The sequence below is a fragment of the Hyperolius riggenbachi genome, chromosome 2 (assembly GCF_040937935.1).
Source record: "Hyperolius riggenbachi isolate aHypRig1 chromosome 2, aHypRig1.pri, whole genome shotgun sequence".
NCBI lineage: Eukaryota > Metazoa > Chordata > Amphibia > Anura > Hyperoliidae > Hyperolius > Hyperolius riggenbachi.
In genome coordinates this window covers 386,059,403-386,076,714 of record NC_090647.1, presented here as the reverse complement: position 1 = coordinate 386,076,714, position 17,312 = coordinate 386,059,403, and the positions used below count along the sequence as shown (strand labels likewise).

Genomic DNA, 17,312 nt, shown 5'->3' with positions numbered 1-17,312 from the left:
GACCCTCCTTAGCACAGTATAGACAGAGTCCTTCTGACCCTCTGCGATTCCTTTCCTCTTGCATCAGCCTCGAGTTACCAATCTGCATCGGTTCGTCTGGAGGTGACGAGGGTGGAGAAGAGGCGTAGGAAACAGATCTTATAGCGTTCTTCCCACGCGTTTGTCTCTGATAGAGAAGGCGGCGATCAACCCGTACCACCAACGCATTGCTTTGTCTAGAGACTAAGGCGCAGGATGCTCTAACATTAAATTAGAAACTGCATCCGATAATCCTGACAGGAAACAGTCTAACAATGCATATGTTCCCCATCTAGCCGACACAGTCCACTTTCTGAACTCAGTAGCGTAAACCTCTGCGAGATTACGACCCTGCCTGAGCATTTTCAGTTTCCGCTCAGCAGTGGTAGCAATATCCGGATCATCGTAAATAACAGCCATGGCCTTAAAAAACTCCTGAACTGAAGATAACGCTTCATGCTCAGCATTCAGACTATATGCCCATGTTTTTGAATCTCCTGACAGAAGGGTCTTTATGAATGTTACTGTAACGATCGGTGTCAGCACACAGAGAGAATCTGATAATTGGTGATCTGCAGTATCACCAAGAATACAGATTTATACCTGATTATTGATGATCTGCAGAATCCCCAATAATACAAGTATAACTAACCTCTGGACACCTGATACATGTAAGTGTTTGGTGCAACAGTTAGTGAGTCTGGACCACCTGAGGAGCAGGTGACTCCAGACTGTATAATGAGTATCTCCTGATAGGCTTGGAGTACACAGAGCGTCAATGTTCCCCTGAACTGTTGGGAATCAGACTCTACTGCAGTCAAAGAACTCCTGTGAGATTGAGTCCCTGACTGGATTGCAGAGAGGTTCCTCTGAGAGACAGGGAGTCCCTGGACACCCCACTGGGGGGTGTCACAGGTAGAAGGGTCGGTCAGGTCGGGTCAGCAACACACGAGCAGATAAAGTACAGAGACAGAAGGCTGATTCGGTAACCAGGGACAGGCAGGATTGGCAACAGGAAATCAGATGTGCAAAGGTACCGAATCAGAGAGCAGGAGCAGAGTCAAGGGAGCAATAGGTCATAACAGATATCAAGCAGAGGCCTAGCCTAAAGTGTGAGGTCCGTGGTCTCAACACTCAGGGGCTGATCTAAGCACAACACAGTAACCCTAGTCTTGGGTGTGAGGTCCGTGGTCTCGACACCCTGGGACTGGTCTAAAGTATAACACAGTAATAACACAGTAATAATACAGTAATCTGGCTAAGTGTGAATTCCCAGGTCCACCTGGTTCTAACACACTGACAGATCTGACTATGGTCTGAGTGCTAACACATAAGCATCCGCAACGGCAGACAACCAGCCACTGACAGCCGAGAAGTATATATAGCAGAGCGCTTCTCAGCCCACCCAGTCCCATTCAACCAATCGCCTGCTGCGCTGGGATCAGCTGATCGTCCTGATCAGCTGATCCCTCTCCTATTGGCATAAAGGGTCTGCCTGTCAGCGCACGCGCACGTAGCTCTCCATCTGTGTGCACTACTAGGCTCAGACAAACCAGACGCATGCCGCTGCGGAGAAACCGCCGGTCTGAACGTGGATTCAGCCGCTCGCTGTCAGTCCGCGCGGCAGTGTCTCCGCAATCCATTACAGTTACCCTCTGGTTCTCAGATCCTGACAGATTGGGTCTCAACTCAAAATAAGACAACACACGATTCCTGAAATTCTGAAAGTCAGATCTATGGCCAGAAAACTTTTCAGGTACGGACATGCGAAGGTCTGTGACTGGAGGGGATCGCACTGTATTTATAGTCGATTGAAGTTCCTGAACAGCCACAGCCAATTGTGTAATCTGGGTTTGTTGGTTAATAATCACCCCGGAAAGACAGTTTATCGCTGTGGTCAGGACTTCAACATGACTACGCAGTGCGTCCATAATGTTTGGTCTGCTGTTCTGTAACGATTGGTGTCAGCAAGAACAGATTTTCTGATTATTGGTGATCTGCAGTATCACCAATAATACAGATGTTATACCTGATTATGTGGTGATCTGCATAATCACCAATAATACAAGTATAGCAAGACACGAGACACACAGGTGTAAGATAGTGTTTTGGTGCAACAGTATTCTTTAATGGAGATACCCACTATCCCAGAGGAGCTGGTAGAAGGGGGTATCTCTGAGGGACACAGTAATCAATACTCCAGCAGGCTGGAGACACAAAGCAATAGTGATAGTTTCACCCGAGGAGCGGTTAATGCACAGTGAGACAATGCGGAGTTATCACTCGAGGAGCGAGTGATTCAGACTTTACTGCAGCAGTTGATTCCCTGAGGAGCAGGGAATCCTGGCAGTGCTGCATTAACTAGTCACCTGAGGAGCAGGTGATTTAAGACTGTACCGCAGCTATCAACCTGAGGATCAGGTGATTAAGACTGTACTGCAGCTATCAACCTGAGGCGCAGGTGATTCAGACTATACTGCAGCTATCTACCTGAGGAGCAGGAGATACTTAAACTGAGAGTCCCTCACCAGGAGTAAGCTCCCTGGTGAGGGCAGAAGAGTCAGACAAGCAGGTTTGGCAACACACGGACAGATACGGTACAGAGACAGGAAGCAGAATCAGAGTAGTAGTTCAGGCAGAGTCGGCAACTTATATCAGATAGGCAAAGGTACCGAATCAGAGAGCAGAAGAATAGTCAAACTAGCAGAAGGTCATAACAAATAATACAATTCAATCAGTACTTTAAGCTATCAACAGAATCTGGCTAAGTGTGGATCCCCAGCTCCAACTGGTTCTAGCACACTTTGGGATCTGATTAGGTCTGAGTGCTAACACATAGCATATGCAACAGCAGACGCGGAACAACTGACAGTCAGGTCCTATATATACTAAGCACGCTCTATAGCGCCGCCCCAGTCACTCAGCCAATCCAGAGCATAGCTGGAGTCAGCTGACCGAGTGATCAGCTGACTTCCCTTCTAGATGCATAAAGGTCCTTTCGCTCGGCGCGTAGCCCTTAGACTAAGGGCCTGATTCTCAAAGCGGTGCTAACAGTTAGCACCGTGGTGAAAAGCCCTTTATCATGCCTAAACTCTGTTTAGGCATGATAAGTTTAGGTGTGATAAGTTTAGGTGTGATAAGTTTAGGCATGATAAGTTTAGGTGTGATAAGTTTTTAGGCGTGATAAGTTTAAGAACCAACTTGGTTAGCACCGTAGTGCACAGCTGATCAAAAGTTTTGCGCTAGCAAAGTCTGGTGCACTTTGCATAGAGTTTAATGGCGCTGCTTTGCGTGCGGGACTTTGCATGCGATCTAAACTTATCTAAACTTATCATGCCTAAACTTATCATGCCTAAACTTATCATGCCTTAACTTATCATGCCTAAACTTATCATGCCTAAACTGGGTTTAGGCATGATAAAAATGGTTATCACGCCTAAAGTCTCTAACTGGGTTAGCACCGCTTTGTGAATCGAGCCCTATGAGCGAAAGAAGGACCAGGCAAAGCACCAGCATGTAACTGTGTGGCGGAAACCGCCGGCTGTGGCACGGAGATAGCCGCCATGCCGCTTGCTGTTGCAGCGGTATCTACGCTATCCATTACAGGAATCAAGCATCTGACAAACCCTGGGTAAATATAGAATCTCAGATATTGGGTGCCAATCTCAGAAACCTATTAATAAGCATAGCTATGGGGGCAAACATCCCAACTACCCAATTCCCTACAATACAAGCTTCCCTTAGAGCGTGGGAATACTTTGTGACGCACCCTCCTCCCAAAACAGATTAAATCCGCATCCCAACCCCAATTTCTGTCCTCGTCCATTTTATAACACATATTGACCTGAGAGTATGGAAAGACTCCAGAATTCAACAACTACAAGACATTATGGATGAGACCCAAATTAAAACTTTTGCCAAATTATCGTGTCAATACTATCTCCCACAATCACAGCTATTCTCCTGTCACAGAATCTACCACCTATTCAAGGCAAAAAAAATCTCAATCCCACCTTTACCCTCCTCTATCATTTATTTATTTATGTATTTATTGTATTTATAAAGCGCCAACATATTACGCAGCGCTGAACATTAATTTAGGTTACAGACAATATTTAGGGGTGACATACAGCAGTATGACAATACAGGAATACAAGAAAAAAAGATCACACACCATAGTATGAGTACCAGGTAATGCTTAGTCAGTCACTGGATGGAGCATGGAGATTAGGCAAGTTAGGTTTACTCAGATGCATAGCATGGGTGCACAGTAATGGAGGTGCAAGAACAGGTAGGACACAAATGGAGGAGGACCCTGCCCAAAGGCTTACAATCTAGAGGGAGAGGTAAGGACACGAATGGTAGGGGACCAGAGTTCAGCTGTAGGTTTAGAGCACTTGTGAGGGGTAGTAGGCCAGAGTGAAAAGGTGAGTTTTGAGGGCTTTCTTGAAGATGTTGAAGGAGGGGCTGCCCTAATGGGTGGAGGTAGGGAGTTCCATAGTGTGGGAGCAGCTCTTGAGAAGTCCTGGAGGCGTGCATGGGACTGGGTGATGCGGGGGGGCGGTTAGGCGAAGTTCATTGGAAGAGCGGAGTGAGCGGCTAGGTGTGTACCTCTGAGTAAGATCGGAAATGTAGGTTGGACAGGTTTTGTGGACAGATTTGTAGGTCAGACACAGTATCTTGAATCTGATTCTGGACTGGATAGGAAGCCAGTGGAGGGATTCGAGGAGGGGATCCGCCGTGGTGGAGCGATGGGAGCAGTGGATAATTCTGGCTGCCGCATTCATGATGGACTGCAGTGGGGCTGTTCGGGTCATAGGGAGACCAGACAGCAGGGCATTGCAGTAGTCAAGGCGGGAAATTATGAGGGCATGGATGAGGAGTTTGGTGGTGGCAGAAGTCAGAAAAGGGCGAATCTTACAGATGTTACGAAGGTGGAAGTTGCAGGACTTTGTGAGGTTTTGGATGTGGTAAGTGAAGGAGAGTGCGGAGTCCAGGGTGACACCCAGACAGTGGGCTTGAGAGGTAGGGCGAATGGTAGTGTGGTTAACAGTGACATGCACATCTGGGAGGTTCGTGGACTGCCGGGGTGGGAAGATCATAAATTCTGTTTTGTCTAGATTTAGTTTCAGGAATCTAGCGGACATCCAGGAGGAGATGGCTGATAGGCAGGAGGAGACCTTGTCCATGGTAGTGGTGGATATGTCAGGGGTGTGGAGGTAGATCTGGGTGTCATCTGCATACAGATGATAGTTAAAACCCATGGAGGAGATAACCTTGCCAATGGAGGATGTGTATAGGGTGAACAGTAGGGGGCCAAGGACCGAACCTTGGGGGACTCCCACCGAGAGGTGGTTAGGGGTGGAAGAGGACTCATTGAAAGCGGTCGTGAAGGAGCGGTTGGAGAGGTAGGATGAAAGCCAGGACAGGGCGAGATTGTGAATGCCCAAGGACTGGAGGGACTGGAGAAGTAGGGGATGATCTACTGTGTCAAAGCTGCTGACAGGTCAAGGAGGAGGAGAATGTAGTATTTACCTTCAGCTTTAGCTAAGGCAAGGTCGTTGACCACTTTGGTGAGAGCAGTTTCGGTTGAGTGGGCAGGCCGAAATCCAGATTGGAGTGGGTCTAGCAGGGAGTTGGCATTGAGGTACTGGGTCAGGCGTTTGTGAACCAGATGCTCAAGGAGTTTTGAGGCAAAGGGGAGGAGGGAGATAGGACGGTAGTTGGAGGGTAGCGAGGGGTCGAGGGAGGGTTTCTTGAGCAGGGGTAGTACAGTGGCCTGCTTGAAGTCTGAGGGGAAGGTGCCTGTGGATAGGGAAAGGTTACATAGTTACATAGTTATTTTGGTTGAAAAAAGACATACGTCCATCGAGTTCAACCAGTATAAAGTACAACACCAGCCTGCTCCCTCACATATCCCTGTTGATCCAGAGGAAGGCGAAAAAACCCTTACAAGGCATGGTCCAATTAGCCCCTAAAGGGAAAAATTCCTTCCCGACTCCAGATGGCAATCAGATAAAATCCCTGGATCAACATCATTAGGCATTACCTAGTAATTGTAGGTTGAACAGGGTAGTGAGGACTGGGGCCAATTCCGTGAAGTGAGGCTGGAGTAAATCGGAAGGGATAGGATCAAGGGGGGAAGTAGTGGTATGGGAAGTCTGCAGTAGGTGGTTGACTTCCCCGGTGGTAGTAGGAGGGAAGGATGTGAGGGGAAATCACATCATGACAATGCTTAACCATAGAGGCCCATATACTGGTGGCATATCACTATGGTATAACTCCATTCACTTAGTCTATGTCTCTCCAATAAGTAAATATGCCTCAACTTGGTCTTCAGACCTCAAGTGCAATATTACAGTAGACCAACTGAAGATAGCGCATAGGACAATTGTCAAAACATCCAAATGCAACACTCGTTGGGAAATTTCTACAAAGATCTGTAAGAGATCGCGGAAAGGCCGCCACGTTTACTGGCAAGGCGGCTGATTCTGCGTCCAGCGTGGCGGTTTGCACGCAGCAGCGTGCGTCTGGTGTGGCTGGGTCTGTTGGTTCACACAGATGGATAGCTACGCGTGCACGTGCCGGGCGACAGGACTTTTATACCAGCAGAAGGGGAGTCAGCTGATCAGGCCGATCAGCTGGTCCCAGCTGGACTTTGGATTGGCTGAGTGGCTCGGGCGGGGCTGCACAGCACTGCAGGTATATATAGATCTTGCTTGTCAGCTGCTGGTGGTCTGCCATTGCGAACACATACGTGGAAGCACTCAGACCTTAGTCAGATCCCACAGTGTGTTAGAACCAGGAGGACCTGGGAATTCACACTGAGCCACATTACTATTGTGTATTATTGGGTTATACTTCAGACTAGTTCCAGGGTGTCGAGACCACGGACCTCACACCCAAGATTAGGGACTCTGTGTTATCATTCTGTTATACTTCAGACTAGTTACAGGGTGTCGAGACCACAGACCTCACACCCAAGATTAGGGACTCTGTGTTATCATTCTGTTATACTTCAGACTAGTTCCAGGGTGTCGAGACCACGGACCTCACACCCAAGATTAGGGACTCTGTGTTATCATCGTGTTATACTCCAGACTAGTTCCAGGGTGTCGAGACCACGGACCTCACACCCAAGTCTAGGAATACTCTGTGCCATCATATGATACTCCAGACTAGTTCCAGGGTGTAGAGACCACGGACCTCACACCCAAGACTAGGCATTGTTTGATATCTGTTATGATCTATTGCATTCCTGACTATCCCTCTGCTCTCTGATTTGGTACCTACGCATATCTGATTATCTGTTGCCAAACCCTGCCTGCCTTTGGATACCGAATCAGCCTTCTGTCTTTTGTACCTTCTCTGTCTGTGTGTTGCCGACCCGGCTTGCCCGACCTCGAGAGCTATCTCTCTCTTTAGGAGATAGTTCCCAGACCTGCTAGTGACATCCACCTTCAGGTGTCACTCACGCACAGGTCCTTCCTACCTTCAGCCTGGGACTCCACCCCTTTGGAGGTCTCAGGCTGCTGGAAGGTTTTTGGTACTTTTCAAAAGGCGGTATTGCCCATACTGCCAAAGACCATCTGCTCCTCAGGTGGTCTCAATCAAAGTGTTTACTGTTGCACCAAACACTCACACTATATAGGTGTCCAGAGGTTAGTTATACTTGGATTATCGGTGATTCTGCAGGTCATCAATAATCAGATATAATCTGTATTCTTGGTGATACTGCAGATCACCAATAATCAGATTCTCTCTGTGTGCTGACACCGATTGTTACAAGATCCTATTTAGATGGCACAGAACCCCAAGACAAATAGCAGCATTCTCACCGAACACACCCCCTACCTGCTGGAAATGCAACAAAGAGATAGGTACCCACTTAAACATATTATGGGAATGCCCAATAGTGGCTAGACTCTGGAACACTGTTGAATTCTATATTCAAAAAGCCTTATTACACAATTTCAAACTACAACCTTAATTAGCACTGCTGTTTGTGGGGATCTCAGAACTACCCAAATCCTGCCACCACCTAATTGCCCATATTATACTAGTAGCCCTACACATGATACTAATAAACTGGAAATCCCCTGATGAATTTTTCTCTACTCAACTATTAGCCACTACCAGATCAAACATACTCATGGAACATAGAATCAGATCCAGACTAGGATTAAGAGGGTATAACTTCACAGTCCCACAAACGTGGAAAACATAAACCCTACATTCCATACTCTGAGGTCAAAATCTCCCCGCTAACACTGCCCACTTCCTGCAATACAGTCCATACTCGGCTATCCCCTGAGTAAAAACATGTGATGAACATAGGTTTAAAGAACCTGGTCAAGCAAAAGAGTTAATTAATTGTTGAGTTATTCTGATGTTATAATGTTGGAAATATTTTAGTTTAGAGCGGTAACTTCAAATGGCTAGTCTGCATTACGAACTGTAAGATAGACATCTGATCTGTATTAGGAAATATCATGCATGATACTCAACTTGCTATACTCTGATAGGGGCCCTCCTGGCCATCTGAATCTATCAGACATTAAAGGTCAAACTACCTATCTGGATACCCCAAGGGTCATGTAAACGCCAGGATAGTTTAAATGTTAACCACCTAACATGATATAACCCTGTGATACACTGCATATGTATGTAAACTTTATATATACAATTTACTTGACAAACCGCTTTGTTTATCCATTTTATGTTAAAAATGTAATAAAAAGATATTGATGGAAAAAAAAAATGGAACCGTAAGGACATTAACTTATGGATGGGTCTGATGATTCCAGGTATTAAGACTAGCCAGTCCTTTCAAGGTGGGGCCAGCAGTTCAGGAGCCTCTGGACAGTTGGCCAATAGGAGACCAGGAGTATGCTGGAAATACAATAAAGGGGGTGTAAGTATGGAGGTTCCTGCCGATTCAAACACAAATGTTCTTCCTGCGGGGGAAGCCATACGGTTGCAAAGTGCTTCCGGCATGGGAAGGGTCGGTCATCAGATTTTGCTAGTAAGAGGGAAGAGTCCGGTGAGAGTGGAAAGGATGGAGCGATTCCTAAGTGAGTATCTGGACGTCGCCATAGCTGATTTCCTGCGTCAAAGTTTTACTGAGGGTTTTGTTATACCTAGTGCTGGGATAGTGGGTTCTCATCTGCCACACTGTAATTTAAAATCAGTCGCAATTCACCCAGAGGTGGTGTCGTCCAAGTTATGAAAGGAGGTAAGTTTGGGTCGTATGGCGGGTCCGTTTGTACAGCCTCCGGTTGACGATCTGGTGGTTTCACCATTAGGGCTAGTACCAAAGAAAGAGCCGGATTTATTTTGCCTCATTCATCACCTTTTACACCCAAAAAGAGCCTTGGTAAACGACTGTATTTATCTGGATGCAGCATCAGTGTTATACGCCTCATTTGAGTAGGCAGTAGTGTTGGGCGAACACCTAGATGTTCGGGTTCGCGAACGTTCGCCGAACATCGCCGCGATGTTCGGGTGTTCGCGCCGCACTCCGAACATAATGGAAGTCAATGGGGACCCGAACTTTCGTGCTTTGTAAAGCTTCCTTACATGCTACATACCCCAAATTTGCAGGGTATGTGCACCTTGGGAGTGGGTACAAGAGGGAAAAAAATATTTGAAAAAGAGCTTATAGTTTTTGAGAAAATTGATTGTAAAGTTTCAAAGGAAAAACTGTCTTTTAAATGTGGAAAATGTCATGTTTCTTTACACAGGTAACATGCTTTTTGTCGCCATGCAGTCATAAATGTAATACAGAGAAGAGGTTCCAGGAAAAGGGACCGGTAACGCTAACCCAGCACAAGCAGCAGAACACGTGATGGAACAGGAGGAGGCGCAGGAGGAGAAGGCCACGCTTTTTGAGACACAACATCCCAGGCCTTGCATGAGGACAAATAGCGTGCGGATATAGCAATACTTTTTGCTGCCATGCAGTCATAAATGTAATAAAGATGAGAGGTTCAATAAACAGGGACCGGCAACACTAACCCAGCAGCAGCAGCAGCAGCAGCACACGTGATGGAACAGGAGGAGGCGCAGGAGGAGAAGGCCACGCTTTTTGAGACGCAACATCCCAGGCCTTGCATGAGGACAAATAGCGTGCGGATATAGCAATGCTTTTTGCCGCCATGCAGTCATAAATGTAATAAAGATGAGAGGTTCAAAAAACAGGGACCGGCAACGCTAACCCAGCAGCAGCAGCAGCAGCACACGTGATGGAACAGGAGGAGGCGCAGGAGGACAAGGCCACGCTTTCAGACACAACCCAGGCCTTGCATGAGGACAAGAAGCGTGCGGATAGCATGCTTTTTACCGCCATGCAGTCATAAATGTAATAAAGATAAGAGGTTCCATAAACAGGGACCGGCAACGCTAACCCAGCAGCAGCACACGTGATGGAACAGGAGGAGGCGCAGGAGGAGAAGGCCACGCTTTCAGACACAACAACCCAGGCCTTGCATGAGGACAAGAAGCGTGCGGATAGCATGTTTTTTGCCGCCATGCAGTCATAAATGTAATACAGATAAGAGGTTCAATAAACAGGGACCGGAAAAGCTAACCCATCACAGATGGTCATTGTTCGTGTTACTTGGTTGGGGTCCAGGAGTGTTGCATAGTCGTTTCCAATCCAGGATTGATTCATTTTAATTTGAGTCAGACGGTCTGCATTTTCTGTGGAGAGGCGGATACGCCGATCTGTGACGATGCCTCCGGCAGCACTGAAACAGCGTTCCGACATAACGCTGGCTGCCGGGCAAGCCAGCACCTCTATTGCATACATTGCCAGTTCGTGCCAGGTGTCTAGCTTCGATACCCAATAGTTGAAGGGTGCAGATGGATTGTTCAACACAGCTACGCCATCTGACATGTAGTCCTTGACCATCTTCTCCAGGCGATCGGTGTTGGAGGTGAATCTGCACGCTGTTCTGTGGGCTGCTGCTGCATGGGTGTCAGAAAATTTTCCCACTCCAAGGACACTGCCGATACCATTCCCTTTTGGGCACTAGCTGCGGCTTGTGTTGTTTGCTGCCCTCCTGGTCGTCTTGGGTTTGCGGAAGTCAGTCTGTCGGCGTACAACTGGCTAGAGGAGGGGGAGGATGTCAATCTCCTCTCTAAAGTCTCCACAAGGGCCTGCTGGTATTCTTCCATTTTGACCTGTCTGACTCTTTCTTCAAGCAGTTTTGGAACATTGTGTTTGTACCGTGGATCCAGAAGGGTATAAACCCAGTAATTGGTGTTGTCCAGAATGCGCACAATGCGTGGGTCGCGTTCAATGCAGTCTAGCATGAATTGAGCCATGTGTGCCAGAGTCCTGCCAGAATCCTCATCATCCTCTTGTGAGCGTTGTGATAGTTGTTGTGATGCATCATAGTCGTCACCTTCTTCCTGGTCTGCTTCTGCTGACCATTCGTGCTGAATTGTGGAAGTCCAACGTGCACCGCTCTGGCCCTCGTCAGTGGTGGCCGGAAATTCCTGCTCCAACTCCAGCTGTTCCTCCTCCTCTTCTTCGTCATAGCTGCTGGGGCCAGCGTTTCCTGAGGCGGATGGCCTGATGTTGGTACCATCACGCTGATCGTTTTCTCCTTCAGATTCCCCCAGTTGCATCATGACAGCTGTTTCCTTGATTTTCAACATTGACCTCTTCAGTAAACACAGCAGTGGTATGGTAATGCTGACTGAAGAGTTGTCACTGCTCACAAGCAACGTGGATTGCTCAAAATTTTGGAGGACTTGGCAGAGGTCCAACATGTTGGCCCTGTCGGATCCACAGAAGCTTGGCAGCTGTCCGGATGCGCCTCGGTACTGCGCTATCATGTACTGGACCACTGCACTCTTCTGCTCGCAAAAGCGGGCTAGCATGTGCAGCGTAGAATTCCAGCGCGTAGGGACATCACACAGCAAGCGATGGTGGGGGAGATTGAAGCGCTCCTGCATCTTGGCGAGTGCCCCCGAAGCAGTACTGGAATTTCTACAATGTTTGGCCACGCATCGCACCTTCAACAGAAGATCGGCCACGCCTGGGTATGTCCTCAGGAACCGCTAAACTACTAGGTTCATCACGTGCGCCAGGCAAGGGATGTGTGTCAGCTTAGCCAACCTTAAAGCGTGAATGAGATGACTCCAATTATCACACACAACCATGCCCGGTTTCAGGTCCAGCGGTGCCAGCCACAAATCCATCTGTTCCTTTATTCCCCTCCAAATTTCCTCCCCTGTGTGCTGCTTATCCCCAAGGCAGATCAGCTTCAGCAACGCTTGCTGACGCATGCCAACAGCTGTGCTGCACTGCTTCCACGATCCTACTGCTGCTGGGTTAGCGTTTCCGGATGAGGTACAGCTTTGAGATGCGTTGGAGGAGAAGGAGTCAGAGAGGTAGGTGCTGCTGTTGTTATCCAGTGGGAGGGACGGCGGTGCAGCTGTTTGCGGCGTGGGCAACACGTAGCAGGTGAGGAATCGCTGCCAGGCTCCACAAGGTTCACCCAGTGCGCGGTAAGGGAGATGTATCGACCCTGGCCGAACGCACTCGTCCAGGTGTCAGTGGTGAGGTGAACCTTGCAGGCAACGGCATTCTTCAAGCTTCGGGTTATTTTGCTGACCACGTGCTCATGCAACTCAGGCACTGGAGAGCATGCAAAGTGGTAGCGGCTGGGAACCACGTAACGTGGGATGGCCACTGACATCATGCCCTTGAAGCTGTTTGTCTCCACCACTCGATATGGCAGCATTTCGCAGGCCAGAAGCTTGGCTATGCTGGCTGTTACTGCCACGGCCCGGGGTCATTTGCTGGCAATTTCCTCTTGCGCTCAAACATCTCCGAGACAGACAACTGAACCGTAGGGCTGCACACTGAAGGGCTGTTGGTTGTTGTGTTTGATGAACACTGGGAGACCTCAAGAGCACTACTCCGGAAAGTGACAGTGTCAGCGTCGTCTGATGTTTGTGAATGTTGTGAACCACGCAATGGCTGGGCTACTGCTGCTGCTGAGGCGGGTCTGGTGGTGAGTCTGGTGACCCCAAGGGAGGCAGTGTTGCTGGTACCCTGTCCTGCCGCGTTTGCCCACAGAGTGGGATGTTTGGATAGCATGTGGTGGCTCATGCTGGTGGTGGAGAGGTTGTTAATACTTTTCCCCCTGCTCAGGCGGGTCTTGCACACCTTGCAAATTGCCATAGTACCATCCTCAGTGCAGTCTTCAAAGAAAGCCCAGACTTTGGAGCACCTGCCTTGCTGGCGATTTCTGTTTGCGCCTCTTTTGCCTCTCACTTGAACTTCCACGCTTGTGGTGCCTGAAATTTCGCGCCGCCTACCTTGTGGCACAAGGCGAACTCGTGCAGCAGTGGGTTCTTTAACAGACTCATCTGTGCTGCTGCTACGACGGCGATGTTCTCGTTCACAAACAAAATCTGGGTCTATGTCCACATTGTCCATACCCTCCTCTTCCATCTCCTGAAACTCGTCATATGTCATTGTGGGGGGCCGCCGCCGAGGAGTAGAGCTCCCCAGAACAACCTCTGCGCAGCTCACTCCAATGTCGTCTTCCAGATCTTGTCGGCCGACCTCCTGCAATTGCAACCCCTCCTGCCCAACTTGCTCTGGGATTTGGGTTTCCGAGTCCTCCTCGGACTCGCCTTGTATTTCAGTGCGCGGTGCATTTCCCACAGTTAATGGTTGTGAATCCGGGCACAACATTTCTGGCTGTTCCTCCATTGACCTTTGAAAGGTGGAAGTTTGTTGGGCTGGGAATAGCTCCTGCGAATACCCCATTGTGTCCTGAGGTAATTCATCGGACTGGTTATCGGGCAGTTGTGTGCGTGGTGTCGCTGCCGGTTGTGTCAGCTTTGTGCCCACTGGCTCCTTGTAACTGGCTGAGGACTCGGACCTCGTGCATGATGTGCTGGTGCTGCTTAACCCACTGCTGGACGCTTGAGAGGTCATCCAAGTAATTATCTGGTCCTGTTCTTTTGGATTTGTGAGGGTTGTTGTCCTGGACAACATGGGCGGTATTGAGTGGGTTTTCTTGGGTGCTCCCCTGTGGCCTGTACGTGAACCGTCAGGGGAAACACCTCTTCCCTTGCCCCTCGCTCTTTCACCGGATTTCTTCCTCATTTCACTTATCCTTAAAGTACACGCTGACTGGCAGCAGTACAGTGGCAGTACAGAAATGCTATACAGTGGTGGGTGAGCGGTGTACCACTATTCCCAGCAGCGACACAGAGCACAATGCTATACAGTGGTGGGTGAGCGGTGTACCACTATTCCCAGCAGCGACACAGAGCACAATGCTATACAGTGGCGGGTGAGCGGTGTACTACTGTTCCCAGCAGACACAGAGTGGCAGTAAACACAATAATGCTATATAGTGCTGGGTGAGCGGTGTACACAGAGTGGCAGTAAACACAATGCTATATAGTGTGGCTGAGCGAGCGGTGTACTACTGTTCCCAGCAGACACAGAGTGGCAGTAAACACAATGCTATATAGTGTGGCTGAGCGAGGTACACAGAGTGGCAGTAAACACAATGCCATATAGTGTGGCTGAGCGAGTGGTGTAGTACTGTTCCCAGCAGACACAGAGTGGCAGTAAACACAATGCTATATAGTGTGGCTGAGCGAGGTACACAGAGTGGCAGTAAACACAATGCTATATAGTGTGGCTGAGCGAGCAGTGTACTACTGTTCTCAGCAGACACAGAGTGGCAGTAAACACAATGCTATATAGTGTGGCTGAGCGAGGTACACAGAGTGGCAGTAAACACAATGCTATATAGTGTGGCTGAGCGAGGTACACAGAGTGGCAGTAAACACAATGCTATATAGTGTGGCTGAGCGAGCGGTGTACTACTGTTCCCAGCAGACACAGAGTGGCAGTAAACACAATGCTATATAGTGTGGCTGAGCGAGGTACACAGAGTGGCAGTAAACACAATGCTATATAGTGTGGCTGAGCGAGCAGTGTACTACTGTTCCCAGCAGACACAGAGTGGCAGTAAACACAATGCTATATAGTGTGGCTGAGCGAGGTACACAGAGTGGCAGTAAACACAATGCTATATAGTGTGGCTGAGCGAGCAGTGTACTACTGTTCCCAGCAGACACAGAGTGGCAGTAAACACAATGCTATATAGTGTGGCTGAGCGAGGTACACAGAGTGGCAGTAAACACAATGCTATATAGTGTGGCTGAGCGAGGAACACAGAGTGGCAGTAAACACAATGCTATATAGTGTGGCTGAGCGAGCAGCGTACTACTGTTCCCAGCAGACACAGAGTGGCAGTAAACACAATGCTATATAGTGTGGCTGAGCGAGGTACACAGAGTGGCAGTAAACACAATGCTATATAGTGTGGCTGAGCGAGCAGTGTACTACTGTTCCCAGCAGACACAGAGTGGCAGTAAACACAATGCTATATAGTGTGGCTGAGCGAGGTACACAGAGTGGCAGTAAACACAATGCTATATAGTGTGGCTGAGCGAGCAGTGTACTACTGTTCCCAGCAGACACAGAGTGGCAGTAAACACAATGCTATATAGTGTGGCTGAGCGAGGTACACAGAGTGGCAGTAAACATAATGCTATATAGTGTGGCTGAGCGAGGAACACAGAGTGGCAGTAAACACAATGCTATATAGTGTGGCTGAGCGAGCAGTGTACTACTGTTCCCAGCAGACACAGAGTGGCAGTAAACACAGTGCTATATAGTGTGGCTGAGCGAGGTACACAGAGTGGCAGTAAACACAATGCTATATAGTGTGGCTGAGCGAGCGGTGTACTACTGTTCCCAGCAGACACAGAGTGGCAGTAAACACAATGCTATATAGTGTGGCTGAGCGAGGTACACAGAGTGGCAATAAACACAATGCTATATAGTGTGGCTGAGCGAGCAGTGTACTACTGTTCCCAGCAGACACAGAGTGGCAGTAAACACAATGCTATATAGTGTGGCTGAGCGAGGTACACAGAGTGGCAGTAAACACAATGCTATATAGTGTGGCTGAGCGAGCAGTGTACTACTGTTCCCAGCAGACACAGAGTGGCAGTAAACACAATGCTATATAGTGTGGCTGAGCGAGGTACACAGAGTGGCAGTAAACACAATGCTATATAGTGTGGCTGAGCGAGCAGTGTACTACTGTTCCCAGCAGACACAGAGTGGCAGTAAACACAATGCTATATAGTGTTGCTGAGCGAGGTACACAGAGTGGCAGTAAACACAATGCTATATAGTGTGGCTGAGCGAGGTACACAGAGTGGCAGTAAACACAATGCTATATAGTGTGGCTGAGCGAGCAGTGTACTACTGTTCCCAGCAGACACAGAGTGGCAGTAAACACAATGCTATATAGTGTGGCTGAGCGAGGTACACAGAGTGGCAGTAAACACAATGCTATATAGTGTGGCTGAGCGAGCAGTGTACTACTGTTCCCAGCAGACACAGAGTGGCAGTAAACACAATGCTATATAGTGTGGCTGAGCGAGGTACACAGAGTGGCAGTAAACACAATGCTATATAGTGTGGCTGAGCGAGCGCTGTACTACTATTCCCAGCAGCGACACACAATGACTGGGGGGACCCTGGCTAGCGTGGCTGGAGCGCAAACTACCCTGCCTGCCTACCCAAAGCTAAACCCACAGACAAATGGCGGAGATATGACGTGGTTCGGGTATTTATTTACCCGAACCACGTGACAGTTCGGCCAATCAGAGCGCGTTCGGGTCCGAACCACGTGACCCGTTCGGCCAATCACAGCGCTAGCAGAACGTTCGGCCATGCGCTCTTAGTTCGGCCATGTGGCCGAACTCGAACATCACCCGAACAGGGTGATGTTCTGCAGAACCCGAACAGTGGCGAACACTGTTCGCCCAACACTAGTAGGCAGTGTGAACAATGAAGCGGGCGGGTCAGGGGGCATTAATGGCTAAGACGGATGTCGAAGCCGCTTTTAGGTTGCTACCGGGTCATCCAAATAGTTTTTGTTTATTAGGTTATTTTTGGGAAGGTCGGTACTATGTCGATTGCTGTTTACCGATGGGGTGTTCCATTTCCTGCTCCTATTTGGAACGTTTAGCTCTTTTATTGAATGGGTAGTTAAGAAGGTTTCAGGTTTGCAGACAGTCATCCATTATTTGGACGACTTTCTGTTTATCAGTGGAAGGGAATCCGCAAATTGTGCTTACCTAGGTTTGTACCAGTTTTGACATTCTATTGGCCGAGGAAAAGACTGAGGGCCCCCAGCCTGTTATCAAGTTTTTAGGTATTGTGATAGATT

General features: G+C 48.6%; 1 protein-coding gene across 1 annotated transcript in view; it reads right to left on the bottom strand.

Moving 5' to 3' along the window:
- The window catches only part of LAMB3 (laminin subunit beta 3), a 2,309,994-nt gene that overhangs the window by 354,733 nt on the left and 1,937,949 nt on the right, over window positions 1–17,312 (bottom strand). The window lies entirely within an intron of this gene.